The 14,126-nt window shown below is 41.0% G+C and overlaps 1 protein-coding gene across 1 annotated transcript in view; it reads right to left on the bottom strand.

The window, feature by feature from the left end:
* Window positions 1-14,126, bottom strand: part of XPNPEP2 (X-prolyl aminopeptidase 2) — a 472,549-nt gene that overhangs the window by 197,567 nt on the left and 260,856 nt on the right. The window lies entirely within an intron of this gene.

Raw genomic sequence — 14,126 nt, 5'->3', positions numbered from 1 at the left:
AATCCCTTTGTGAATAGCAAAACTTGCACAAAGATGTAAGTTTACCTTTGTGAATCAGGTCCAGTGTTGATTTGGTGATGAGCAGGCACTATGTACTGTGGATATGCAGTGCCAATGCTATTGATGTAGAATATTTAAATGTGAGGCGTTGATTAATGGGGTAGAGGAAAATCCAGGTAATATGTCCGAGTTCATTTAACCACACAATATCATTACAATTGAATTAACAACATTAAAAGAGGTACTTTTTTTAATTAACACACTGAATTAATAAATTTGTAAAAATACATTTAAAAAGGAAGGGTTGTGGCAGTTACCCGTAATAAAATATTCTTAGAATCGTTATTAATAACTATAATTCAATTTAAATTAGGTTAAAATATCAAACAATGGTAACTTATTTACTTTCAGAAATATATTTTATACATATTTAAAACCAAGTCACACAATAAGGGATTTATTCAGTTTTTTATACTACAAACATACTCAATTAGCAGTAGAGGGCTCATGAGCACTGTATTACGCATTTATTTTTATTGATACCAGTGTAAAGACTAACATTAAATGCAATTGTAATCTAAAGGTTTTGATGGTTCACTCGCAAAATACAACATTGCTATTGACACTGTAAATATTAAAATAATATCAACACTAGCAAAATTATTACTAATGTTATTTACTAATGATATTACACATTTATCCTTTTTGTGTCAATTAAAGAAAGATTGTAAAAATAAGAACAGAGGTTATAGAAAACAAAAAAGAGGACAAGTAAATGAATTTACTAGGAAACAAAGCACACGGTACAGTGTCTATCGTGTAATTGTTTTATTATGCTTTATGAATAACCAGTACATAAGGGCCTCCATGCATGAATATATAGGCATGACAGGCATCTTATAATAGTTTCTGATACAGCATATGAAAAACTATGACTGGATAGTCACCATGCAATTGTGTGCTTGCTGACGGGCCATCAGGTATGTTTTTTTTCCTCTTTTGTATGTCAGAAAGGAGCATAACAGAATTACAGTAAATAATCCATTCAAGTCAATTAATCAAGAGAAATCAAGCTTGTCATATTAGCCACAAATGCTTCTTCAGAGTTACCCAAAACATAATTCATACATATATATACAAATGCTACGTTTCACTTAATCAGGCTGTCTCCCTGCATTTCATTTTATGTCTAAAAAGTTCAGAATGATTCTGTGGCAAGCCAATCACTCCATGCAAAGCTATCCTCAATCCACGCTGTTATAGGTGACCAAATCTGCGTCCCCCCTTCAAACTTCTTACAATTATTCAAATTCCTCTCTAAGTTGTGCATGCTCAACAACTGAGAGAACCACTGCTGTAACATGGGAGGTTCACAATCTTTCCAAGGCAATCAGAAGGTGTGCAACCGCTGTTGAGACTATGCAGAAAATAGACCTGTCCCACATCCCCTTGCAGAGCTGCATCAATCCCAAATAACATCAATGATGAACCGATACGCAGTTTTGTTCTAATGATCTTATTGGATATATGACGGTACCACGCGTACTTTTACAACGCGTACCGTTACAACGCTACTTTTACCACGCAAGTCGTTACAACGACTTGCGTGGAGGGGCGCTGGATAGTAAATTTTTTAATTTACTATTCCAACTCCAGTCCCCGTGGACTCTAGGGAAAGGAGTTGGATAGTAAATTAATCTATTTACTATCCTGGAGCGCCCCCCAGCGCAAGTCGTGGTAACGACTTGCGTGGTAAAAGTAGCGTTGTAACGGTACCGCGTTGTAAAAAATGCGTGGTTACCGTTGTATACCGATCTTATTCCACAAATCTTCAATGCGCCTGTAGCTTGGCAAACTTATAAAAAATAGTTACCCGATCAGCGGGCTCCTCCCCATATCTGGGACATTTATCATCCACCCTTTTGCCCCAGCTGAACAATTTGGCCGGTTTATAATATAAATTAAAAATAGTTTTGAAATCCTGAGTTTTTCAGACTTGCAGTTAAAAGGTCTTTCCTCCCCACCTTGTTGAGTAGTTCGTATTAATCCGTTTGATCTGCGCATTTGTTTGGACAACATAAACTAGGGGCTTGGTGCCAAGACTGATTCCGGACACCCAAGCAGGATATGTTGACCTATAGATCAGCTATCACACAGTGCCACCATAATCCCCCTTAACTTACCAGGGAGCAAATGGTTTCTGGCAACCAATAAATATGCCAACCCTGGCCCCTCAGGAATCGTGGCAACAACACAGAACCTTTCGCTCAGTTACTCGTGTTTACTTACTCTCAGAGAAGTATACGGGGAATACACAGTGGGATGTTTTCAATACGTTTTGAACCATTGTTATTCTTGCATAAAATACATATGCTGCAATGATTAATAGACAGAAGCAGATAAATATGAATACAAGCTCCAAAAGCGTAAATAGTAGAAACAGTTCTACCATGGTGTTAAACAGTATATATATGCAGGCACATAAAACGAGGCAGTAATCAAGCTTACTCCTGCTATGCAAATCCTACTCTAAGTGTACCTATAGTGTGTGTAGGTGTAGAGCCAAGAATCCCCCCAAGGGACGATCTTACTCCGTTACCTGATGGCGGAGAATGTAGGACCCCGTCTTGGTCACAAACTGTACACCCCTCACTAGATGTCAAACCGCTGCGTGGTGAAGTCTCAGCATGCAGAGAACGTCGGGGTAAGCTGAAGTGACTCCTCTACTAATCAATCAGCATGCTCATCTTTTATAATAGAAAGCAGCCTTGTGATGTGCATATGGATTAGTGATGTTATGGATATGTAGATAGCCCTGTCGCCCGTGAATGAAGACAGAGATGACATTTGTACATAGTGCGAAAAGAGACCTTGTACACAATGTTCAGGGCATTGTGATAATGTTGTACGAAGCTAGATGTGTAAACAAGTTTTGTTTCAGGGAAACAAATCCAACACTGTTGTGCACGTAAATATGCGCAAAAGGTCACAGCTGAAATGTCATTGTGAGGACAATGTAAGAAATAAGCTGTTTCGCAACATGGGCCTAACCCGGGAACATAACACCCAGTACTCATACAAAGGGTCGATATCTAAAAAGCCGGCACACCATTTAAAAAAAGTTAAAAACTACTCTTAAAAAGCATCTGAAAGCATGCCATTACTATCTGTCTTTCCGTTAGATCGTATGCCAGAAAAAGACTTGTACTGTTGATGTAACGTCATGGCATGTGGCCAGAAAATTACATTTGTAACATCCAGTTCACTATTATGATTCACTGTAATTGTGACTATCCATGTTGTAAAATAGACATGTCTTGCTATATTATGTCAATTGCGGAAGACACTATGTTGCCAATGAATACATTCTGGATGATAATGTGGTCACACCATTGTCAACCACAGTCAAAACCTTTGCTAAAATAACCCTGATGATCTTGTGCAATATCTCAGCAGCTTCCTGTTGAGAAATCTTCCGCTGCTCATTGTCATCAGAAACAACTGTTGCTTCACCTGGAAAAGTGTTGAGGTTTTTAGCCAATCTAGGCATAACTTCCCAACACTATATGATGTCACTACCCACAAATCTTCTGTCTGTATATATAAATGATCAGTCTATTGATCTTAAAGCCTTTGGCGTTACCCTGGAATCTAGATTGACAACTATTTGTGTCTATCAGCCAGACTAACCATCTCTTCCGATTGGGATCTGATGAATTAAAAGAACCATTACGCATCATTGCATCTAGTGCATCCTCACTGAAGTGTGTTAGGCGCTGCCAATTTTTGAAGTGTGAGAATGCATGAATACGTAGTGTGTTCAAATCCTTAATTTTTGCTATACCAAGACATGAAGTTTGTTGCACTGTTTTGTTCAGGAACATAATTTTATGTGGTATGAGGCATGCTCTAAATGAAGCCTCTGTTACCTGAACCTGCCAATATTTTGTCTCCCAGACAAATTTTGTGTCTATAATGTTTTTCCGAAAGTTGAAACCCTCTATGGACAGCTGGAAAATAAAGGAAGCAGAGTATATCAGCTTGGTGTTTGGTAGCATTTATTTCTTTGCGATGTAGGTGCAAGCCTATAGTAATATAAGGCTGGGTCTGATGTTTCAAAACCTGAACAATAAGCAAACTTCTGTGCAAATGTCTCAGAACTGCCTTTCGGCTGTGTTCACATGGTGTGTAATTACAAACAGTGCGTGGGATACTTGCTGTGTGTAAAACATGCTGACCATAATGTTGGTAACAGAACATGTCTCCATAATTACTTGTATCTTCATTCAATTCATCATTAGAAAATGCAGCTGATTGCTCTAGATCTGCAACCAAAATATTCACAGTTTCAATGTCCCAATCATCAGGAAAAGGACTAGAGGTTATGATATCATTTAAGGAAATTTTAAACAAATAAGGAATTTGCAATAATTCAGTAGGATATTACACATCATACATTACCCTGTCCCATACAATTCCTTCAGGAACTGGAACTGCTGTAATGTTCTCCAGGGTGATGATGCATTTATTTTATTTATTCACTTATGAAACTTATAATGCACATGGCTACCCTGAGGGGTTACCTGGTGCAGGGCGGGAGTAAGTGAAAAGTAGAAGTGAGCAGCATAACTAGTTAGAAAAACCAGGTTTTTTGACCATTACGGAAAAGGAGAAGAGTTGCCAAATCTCTCAAGGAAGCTGGCATTGAATTCTACAGTAGGGGCCCTAAGTAGGAAAAAGATCAGCCTTTCAATCAAGCAAGCCACGTTTTTGGGTACAACAAACCAAATCTGCAGAGGAGATCTCAAGGGATGGATGGGATGGTGTACTAAGTCCAGGAGATTTTTAGGGAAAGACCCAGATTTGAGCCTGAACATATAGCAAAGTGCTTTGAATTTGATACTGTTTGACACAGTCAGCCAGTGTAGATCCTGAAGAAGGCTGGGGACCATGGTGAACTTGGGTAGGCAATAGATAAGTCTGGCGGCTGCATTCTTCACAAGTTGCAGTCTATGGATAGTAAATTTGTCGCCTTCCTAATACAGCACGTTGCCATAATCTAGTCTAGAAACTGTGGTAAATAAATAAATAATACCTCTCTTTTTGACTAGACATATATCATAACAGATAGCTCAATAAATAAGAGTCAAGATTCGAGGTAGTAGGAGTTTTTGCAGGTTTAATACAGCATAAGGACAGGAACAGGACAACCTGCATAGGAATAGGATGACAGGGCCCAGCAGCTGCTGGGGCTGGATCTGGGATGAGCGCGCTGACTTTTAATAACAATACATGAGCATATATACATAACGCAAACACATAGCATTACATTGCAGTAGGCGTAGCAGTGGGTGGAGCAGAAGGCGTGATGCGTAGCAGTCGCGAAAGATAAGGGCGAAAGTAGGTGTAACTGGGCGTATACATAGACATGTGATGCAAACGTAACAGAATGTGTCATGAATGGGGCGGAAACCATGGAGGGGGCTACCTAAGGAGCCGGGACCTCTAACCTGATGGTGCGCGCAAACTAGCAATGACGTATCACTAGGAGAAGCTGGGGGCTATGAACTCTGTGCTAGGAGCAGAGACTGAAGTCTGGAGAGTCAGGGCGACATGTACCTAAACAGTATCTAGTATCTGATGTTTAGAGAACATGTTGATATAAACTAGAAGTCAGGAGAGGAAAGGCTGACTTGATTCTAAGACTGGACCATGCATTATTCTACATGTAGTGCGTGATGAAGAATATTAAATGACCATTAAATGCAGTATTTCTCTAACGTGGAGACATGAAGGCTAGACAATGACGGAAACTATTGATGCAGTTCAGTAGCTTAGGAATGCAGAGAAGGAGGACTGAACTGATAACTAGAATCATAACATATTCTTGGCAGACTCAGAGACTGAGCCAGGCTGGACCGGGCACTGCGAGGCAGGAAGTAAGTGAAGGGTCGAGGATACAGGTGGGGGCTGTATCGCTCCTCAGCGAGGCTTCAGGAGACAGGAGCTGAATCTGGTGTCCAGGCCTTTTTGAGGCCTAGAAACGGGGACTTTACAATGGAATAACGTGCACACTGAGAAACGTGGCAACGTAGCTTTACATAGGCCTGATATTCGTAGTATTCACGAGAACTGGAAACTGGCATATTAGAGGTGGACACAACTATAATTGCGTCATTAATCGAACATGGGGAATGCATATGCATATTTAATCATGCACACATAACATATGATGGATGACACGTAGGGACACAGAACATGGCAAAATTTACTTTTCCACAAAACAACAAGGGCCTGGATCACTGTCCTCTGTGTTGAGAAAGGAATCAGCCACAGGATCTTAACCACTTAAGAACTGGAAAACAGGTGGACGTCACCTTGGCCACATGTTGTTTCATGGTTGTGACTCATCCACAATGAATCTCAGATTCTTAACACTACTAGAAGGGGAGGAGCTCAAAGTTTAGCTACCTAGTGCTGCGGTCCCCAGAGATCAGACCTTTTGCCTAGATTCATAACTTCAGTTTTGTCCCCTTTGAGCTTGAGCAAATTATTCTGCATCCAGAGAGAGATCTTGCTCAAGTGCATACTAACATCAGAGGGCCTGCGTCCCTGTATCGATGAAAAGGAGAAAATGAAATGGGTATCTTCAGCGTAATAAAAAAGTGACAAACAAGCATTTTCGACCACCTCCGCTAGAGGGCAAATATATATGTTAAATAGCAGAGGGCTCACCACTGAGCCCTGGGGGACTCCACATGGAAAGACGTGGGAGTGTCACCTGGCCGAGGAAGAAGAAACCTGGGAGGTTCGGTCCTTAAGAAAGGAGCGAAACCATTCCAGGGCCGTTCCATCAAGACCCGATGTCTGCAGTTCACCCAGAAGGATATGGTGAGACACTGTGTCAAAGGCAGAGCTAAGATCTAATAGGATGAGTGCCACAGGTTCCCCCTCATCCATGCGATGCCTTAGCATTTTCCATTACCCCAGAAGGCTAGATTCAGTCGAGAAAGCAGCTCTAAACCTGGACTGGGAGAAATGAAGAAAATTCAGAGTTTCCACAAAGGAAGAAAGTTGGCCATTGAAGTGTTTCTCTAAATTTTTTGAGAGAATGGGAAGCAGAGTGATGCAGTGAAAATCGGAGGGGTTAGAAGGGTCCAGGTTTGCTTTCTTTAAGATGGGAAGTAGCATTCCATGTTTCCATCTCTAGGGGACTATCCTTTCCTCCAGAGAGGAGTTAAGAAGATCCTTTAACATGATTAGTATGGAGGGATCCAGCTGGCACAGCAAGTGAGGAGGGAGCGGGTCAAGGGGGTTACATGATGCGGTGTCAAGAGGGAGCCAGGTATCCAATTTAGGTGGAGGGCTGGTTTTATGTAGGGAATCAGCTGCATGAGTAAACCTGATATTCTGTCTGGTTGTAGGAAGAACAGCCTCACCCAATTGCACTCCCTGTAAGCATTTCTTTGACAACTGAGAATGTATGTTAACAACTTTGTCGATAAAGACGAGGGAGAGTTCCTCACACTGCCTGTTGGAGAGAGAGAGGGGGGGAGGTCATCAACTTCCCATGGTCAGATAGTTCCTTCACCACCTTAAAGAGAGTTTTGCATGTGGTTTAAAAACCATGTTCACAAAATGTACTGCAGAGCATTCTGAGAGATATTGCTCCTTCAGAAGTAGGAAAAAGACAGTCACTAAACCAATCCAAAGAACCAGGAAAAGTAATCCAGTTGTAATCCAGGGATGTAGCCAGAGATCAACAAAGTGAGTCTTTTTCAGCCAATGATATGGAGCATACACTCATAGCTTGAAAGGGAGAGATGGTTTTGGCAGTTCAGGTTCACTTGGATCCGATGAGAAATTGCCACAGTGCACGAAGTAGCCAGACGCCATCTGGTTTATTCTTGGCGACTCAGCAGGTTTTGTAGAACTGGTAGATGACTCGATCTGTGGCATGTTTACATAGACGTTGTTAATTTTTCGAATTGAGATTTCTGGACTTGTTGATTGTACAGTTACAGTTGTTTCAACAGGGAGAAGCAACATTTCATTGTTGTTTACTGCTCTTCTTTGGAGAGTGGAGTCCTCATTCATTATTAAAGCTTCTATTTGAACTTCCTGCACGGTAGTGAGAGGAGCGTGGCAGCTACCCAGGAGCCCACGTAGCCTACTGTTGAGAATCAGTCACATAGTGTGGTTTGATCAGATCAATGGAGACACACCTTTTGTCTCAGAGGCCAGCAAGGGACGGAAGAAGTACAGTTCTAGTACCGTCCACAGCCAGGACAGGTACAGGCGCTCTGTAAGATGGCCCAAATTCTTTCTTGTCCACTATCTTTTCTCTGACCAGGTCCCCAATATTTCGGGGCTCAGGCAGGTCTTGCTAGGACTACCTTCACTTCCCCACTAATGGTACATTTTACTTGGACGTTGCTGGTGATGTCAAGATGTAATAAGAAGTTGTGTTCAATATGTGGATTTTCGTTCCTCACAAAGGTAAATGTTCCACCATTAGACAGATATGTAATGACTGTGAGAGGTAGAACCATTATGTGGTGGTTTGCAAATTAAATGCAAAGTCAAGTACCTCATGGCGCAAAGAGAGAATGTCTTCTTGAACGTTACAGAAACAACGTTCAGCGTGCACCCACCAGGCCAAGAGGCGACATCAACAAAGACAAATCAACACTGAACAAAGTTGATTGTCATCTAAATCATCGTCAAGTAGTCCTTCTAGATCAATATCAAGTTAAAGTGAAGAAGATGGTTGTCCCATGTCGCTTTTTACCTCAGAATTGAGTGTGTATGTTGGACTGGGCGCATGTCAGTCAAAGAAAGGTCAACATGCTAAAGCACCAAAGTCATTCAAACACTGTCCAAAGATTACCCTGAAAATAAATAGTTGTTCGATTCATTTCATCATCGACAGTGGTACTTTGATAAACATTATGCCAGAGGAAAAATATAATGAATTGTTTCCATTACTGCAACTCACGCCATCAAAAACCGAAATGTATACATGGGTCATCGCCACCCTTAAAAAGTCAAGGGACATTTGTAGCGATGATGAAACACAAGAAAATGAAGGTGCGAGCACCCATCCATGTGCTGCAAGGGGCAGCGTCAAGTGCCTGTCTACTCAATTTCAGTGCAGCTGCTGATATGGGACTGATTTACGTAGACTACAACATGAATGCTCACCCTGAAATAGTAAGTCAATTACCTTCATTGTTTCATGGATTAGGAAAGTTTAAGACTATGAAAGCAAAGCTGCATATTAATGAGGATGTTTGTCCTGTTGCTCAAAGACACAGATGAATTGCTTTTCATTTACAAGATTCTGTTGACAAAGAACTTGAATCATTACTTAACCATGATATCATTGAGCTGTCTACTGGTCCCAGACCATGGGAGTGGTAGTTCCCAAAAAGGACACTGAAGGAGCTGTACACATATGCATTGGCATGCATCAAGAAAACAAGGCAATTGAAAGAGAGCGACATCCAGGTCCACATTACTGACATGATAAAGCAATTAAATGGTGCAAAGGTCTTCTATCGCCTTGATTTAAATTAAGGTTATCATATGTTTTAACTCAAAGAAAGTTGCAGAAACATTGCAAACTTTTCTACACATGTTGGTATGTTTTTATACAAAAGACTAAGGGCCCGATTTCGGCCGTTACCGACTGGTATTTGGGATTTGGCATGTAGGTAGGCTTCATTTACAGAATCAGTATATTTACAGATTCGGTAAATTTACCGATTCTGTAAAATACCGAATCGGTAAATTTACCGAATCGGTAAATACAGATGTAGGTGGCACTGAAAACAGTGCCACAGGCCATTACCGATTCGTTATTTACCATGCAATACTATTACATGGTAAATAACGAATTCCAGTGTACATGCACATCTGTGCATGTACACCTGTGCCATGTGGCACACAGACATGCCCTAAGGGCATGTATGTGTGTCACATGGAACACAAGCCAGAAACAGGGGTGCAGCAGGGTGTCAAAGTGACACCCTGTCCCCCTTGTAAAATCAGTAATTGTACCGATTCGGTAATTACTGAATCGGTATTTGCTAATGAATTCTATGGGCTTCAAGGCCCATAGGAATCAATGGCAAATACTGATTCGGTAATTACCGAATCGGTAATTACCGAATCTTACCGATTCTGTATTTTTACCGATTTTTTTTACCTACATAGCAATTACCGAATCGGTAAAATTCGGTATTTACCATTCGGTAATTTGCTATTACCTACATCTGGGCCTAAGGGCCTGATGTAGCTCTTGGAAGACGGGTTACTCCATCACAACTGCGTGGAATATCCCATCCACTGAAATATTAATCCGATAGGATATAACAGGATTTATTTTTCGGCGGATGGGATATCCTTCACCATTGTGACAGAGAAACCTGCATGCCAATATCAAAATCAGGCCCTACGTTTTGGTGTGTCATTGGCTGCAGAACATTTTCAAGACGTCATTTGATATATCATGCAGCCTGTCATGAATGCATTCAATTATAGAGATGACATATTGATTTACGGAGCTACACAAAAAGAGCACGATAAAGCTCTCACACAAGTATGTTGTTTACTTCCAAATGCAGGTTTGTCTTTGAATGCAGATCAATGTGATTTCCACATAACAAAGTTAAAATTCTTTGCCCATATCTTTTCTGATTGTGGTATGACACCATATCTTGCTAAAGTACAAGCTTTGTCAAATGCTTATCCCCCACAAGAAGTTTCTACGGTGCGTTCATGTCTTGGCATGGCCAGTTACTGTTCCAGATATAGACAAGATTTTGCCACTGTGAGTGCTCCATTCAGAGAGTTGACAAAAAAGAATATTTAATTTCATTGGTCACCAGAATGTGAGATAAGCTGTAAGAAAATCATATAAACCATTGAGAATGCTACTGAAATGGCATATTTCAATCTGAAGCTTCACACAGAATTCGGGTTAGGCACCATCCTTGCATAACACAGTGGAAACCCAAATGCTCAAAGGCGTATTGTGGCATATGCGAGTAGGAGTTTGTCCAAGACAAAATATGCTTATTCACAACCTTAAAAAGAAAGTTTAGCCATGGTATGGACTTGTGAATATTTTAATGTATTCCTGTACCGAAAGCCTTTTACGCTGAACTGATCATCAAGCTTTACTAACTATGTTTGTCAAGCCAAAGACCAGAAAGCCTCCTCGCATTGAACGATGGAAACTACTTTTACAAAGTACAAATATAAAATTGGGCATCATCCAGGGAAGGACCAGATCCTTGCTGACTACTTTTCCAAAGTGCCTATCCAAGGTCACAGTACCACATTCATAAAGGCTGAAGCCTATATTATTGTATTGTAAAACCAAACACACCAGCTCCTATTTCGTTAGCCCAGATTAACACTGCCATGATAGTAACATGATAAAATTAAAAGATATAATTACCTAAGCATGCCTGGGAGAGAGTAGCCAATGACTTTTTTGGTCCACATGACAATGGACATCACCTGATGGTGATTATGGACTAATACTCACACTTCCCCTTAATTGAGGAAAAGTCTTCTACCACTCAAGACTGTGTCATTGAGAGACTAGATGGCATCTTTGCGACAAAGGGTGTTCCAACTATGATGAAATCTGACAATGGTCTGCCATTTAACAGTCATAAGTTTAAAGATGTTGTGGAGTATCTGAATATAAAGCATCAGAAGAGCCCCAGGCTAATAGACTAGTCGAGTGCTTCATGAGTGTGCTAAAGAAAGCAGTGCAGCGTGCTATGCTTGAAATGCTCAATTTAAAGACTGCTTTAAATTCTACCTTAAGAGCTTATCATTCAACACCACACTCGGCGACAGATGAAAGTACTGCGACATTGGTATTTGGGAGTAGAAGACAACCAAGATACCTCAGTGGACTAATTAGAGAGAGAAAAATGAGAATGCAACTCTCGAAAAAGACTTAATTCAGAAACAAAAGATAAAAGTTTATGCCGATAAAAAACGACATGCAAAGAACATCATCTTTAGTATAGGAGATCGAGTGCTTTCACGACAGAAACGCAAAAGAAAATCTGATGCTCCATTTGGGATACATGCTAATTGCCCAGCACCCTGGGAAGTCTATTACTAGAGACTCTTCTCACTTTTGGTGTTTAACTCTTTGTTTATCATATCCTCATGTTGAAGGAGAGACTGTGTCTGACGCACCAGTGACTGCTGTTGCTTTTCCACCATCAACACAGATCCTCAACATTTATGGTGAGAGTTCCCTGCTTTACAAGATAGGGGTAAACAAATAAAACACCCAACAGATTGATTGAAGAGATTTTAGTGTGTGTGTATTCACAGAAAAAAACAAAGGTTACAGAGATGTTATAGTTAGGCTCAGATTTCACTCGTACAAAACCAGTGAAATTCAACAGTTAAGGTTACCTGAGCTAACTATAACCTACGCCCCTGCAATATACTGCTTATGACCTCACATATTACATTACTCATGACATTGTCAATTACATCACTCATGACATCTCAAATGACATCACTGATGGCATCATCAAGTCAGTGTAAGCTTTTTTATATGTTTATGGCTGCTAAACATATATACTAACCGACTGCAAAAGTTAGAATAGTATACTAGTTGTACTACTAATGAGTGATACTATTTGTATGTGTGAATGGTGTGTGAGTGGCTGTATGTGTGCATAAGTAGGTCTGTGAGTAGCTGTGGAGCTGAGTGAGTGGGTGTGTGAGTGACTGTTGCTGAGTGAGTGGGAGTGTCAGTGGCTTTATGGGTGAGTGAGTGGCTCTATGAGGGACCGTATAGGGGAGTGAGTGGGTGTGCAAATGGTTTTATGGGTGAGTGAGTGGCTGTTTCAGTGAGTGTTTTGTTAAGTGTTTTGGAATGTGAATGGTTGTACTGGAGAGTGAGTGTCTGTGTGAATGATTATATGGGTGAGTAAGCAGATTTGAGAGTTCTTGTATTGATGGGTGAGTGGATATATAAGTGGTATGTGAGTGAATGTGGGAGGGCTTGTATGCGTGAGTGAGTAGCTCTGTTGAGAGGCTATATGGGGGAGTGAGTGGGTATATGAGTAACTGCATAGGTGAATAAGTGGGTTTGTGAGCAGCTGTATGGGTGAGTTTGCAGCTATGTGTCTGGTTATATGGGTGAGTGACTAGTTGTATGAGTGGCTGTATGGGTGAGTGAATGGTTGTGTGAGTGGCTATATGAGTGAGGGAGTGGATGAGTGAAAGGCTCTATGGAAGAGTGAGTGAGTGTGTGAGTACTTGTATGAGTCTGTGAATGTGTATGTGAGTAGTTTTATGGGTGTGTAGGTGAGCATATTAGAGGTTGTATGATGTGTTAGTGGTTCTGTGGATGATTTGATCAGTGACGCCATTTGAGATGTCATTAGTGAGATCACTGACCATGGTCATGTGAAACCCCTTCCATGAGCCATGGCATGGTCTTTTATTTTTTTTTACATTTAATTTTTTAATTTGGGAGGGGGCTTCTTTTGGCCCCTGGGAACCCATCCCCCTGTGCCCGGTTTATATTCAGGGTGCTCTGGTAACACCCAGTTATTTTTGTTGGGGACTGTGGGTTGAGCCTCAAGACCCTCGCGGTCCTTGCTGGCTCACTTCCTCCTGCAGGAGCCAGCATTTTTTTCACAGAGTAGGAGGTGCTAAACATGCAGCTCCACCTCTGTGAAAGCAATTCTGCTCCGCTTCTAGCAATGGAGTGCATATTTAATGCTCTTGCTTTCCGGAAGCAGAGCATTTGCAGAGGATTGGTGGGAGAGGAAAAGCTCCCACCAAGCCATATATATTTATATTTTGATATATATATATATATATTTTTTGGTGGGGTAAAATTTGTATTTCATTTAACTCTGGGGAGATGTAGTGTCTTGCGAGTTAGCAATGACACAATCCTTTCTGCTCCTGATGGACTCTATAGAGCTATGACGTAGCTGATACAGCAGAATGCAATGAAGGCTGATTTAGAATGTTCAGATCTCAGTTACATGCTGAGGAATAATGACATGCAATACCAAGCTCCGTGTGTGGCATAGCCACTGGCGGTTACCCAAGCTGGGGAAGAC

The sequence above is a fragment of the Lissotriton helveticus genome, chromosome 4_1 (assembly GCF_964261635.1).
Source record: "Lissotriton helveticus chromosome 4_1, aLisHel1.1, whole genome shotgun sequence".
In the NCBI taxonomy this organism is placed as follows: Eukaryota; Metazoa; Chordata; class Amphibia; order Caudata; family Salamandridae; genus Lissotriton; species Lissotriton helveticus.
This window is presented reverse-complemented; position numbering and strand designations above follow the sequence as displayed.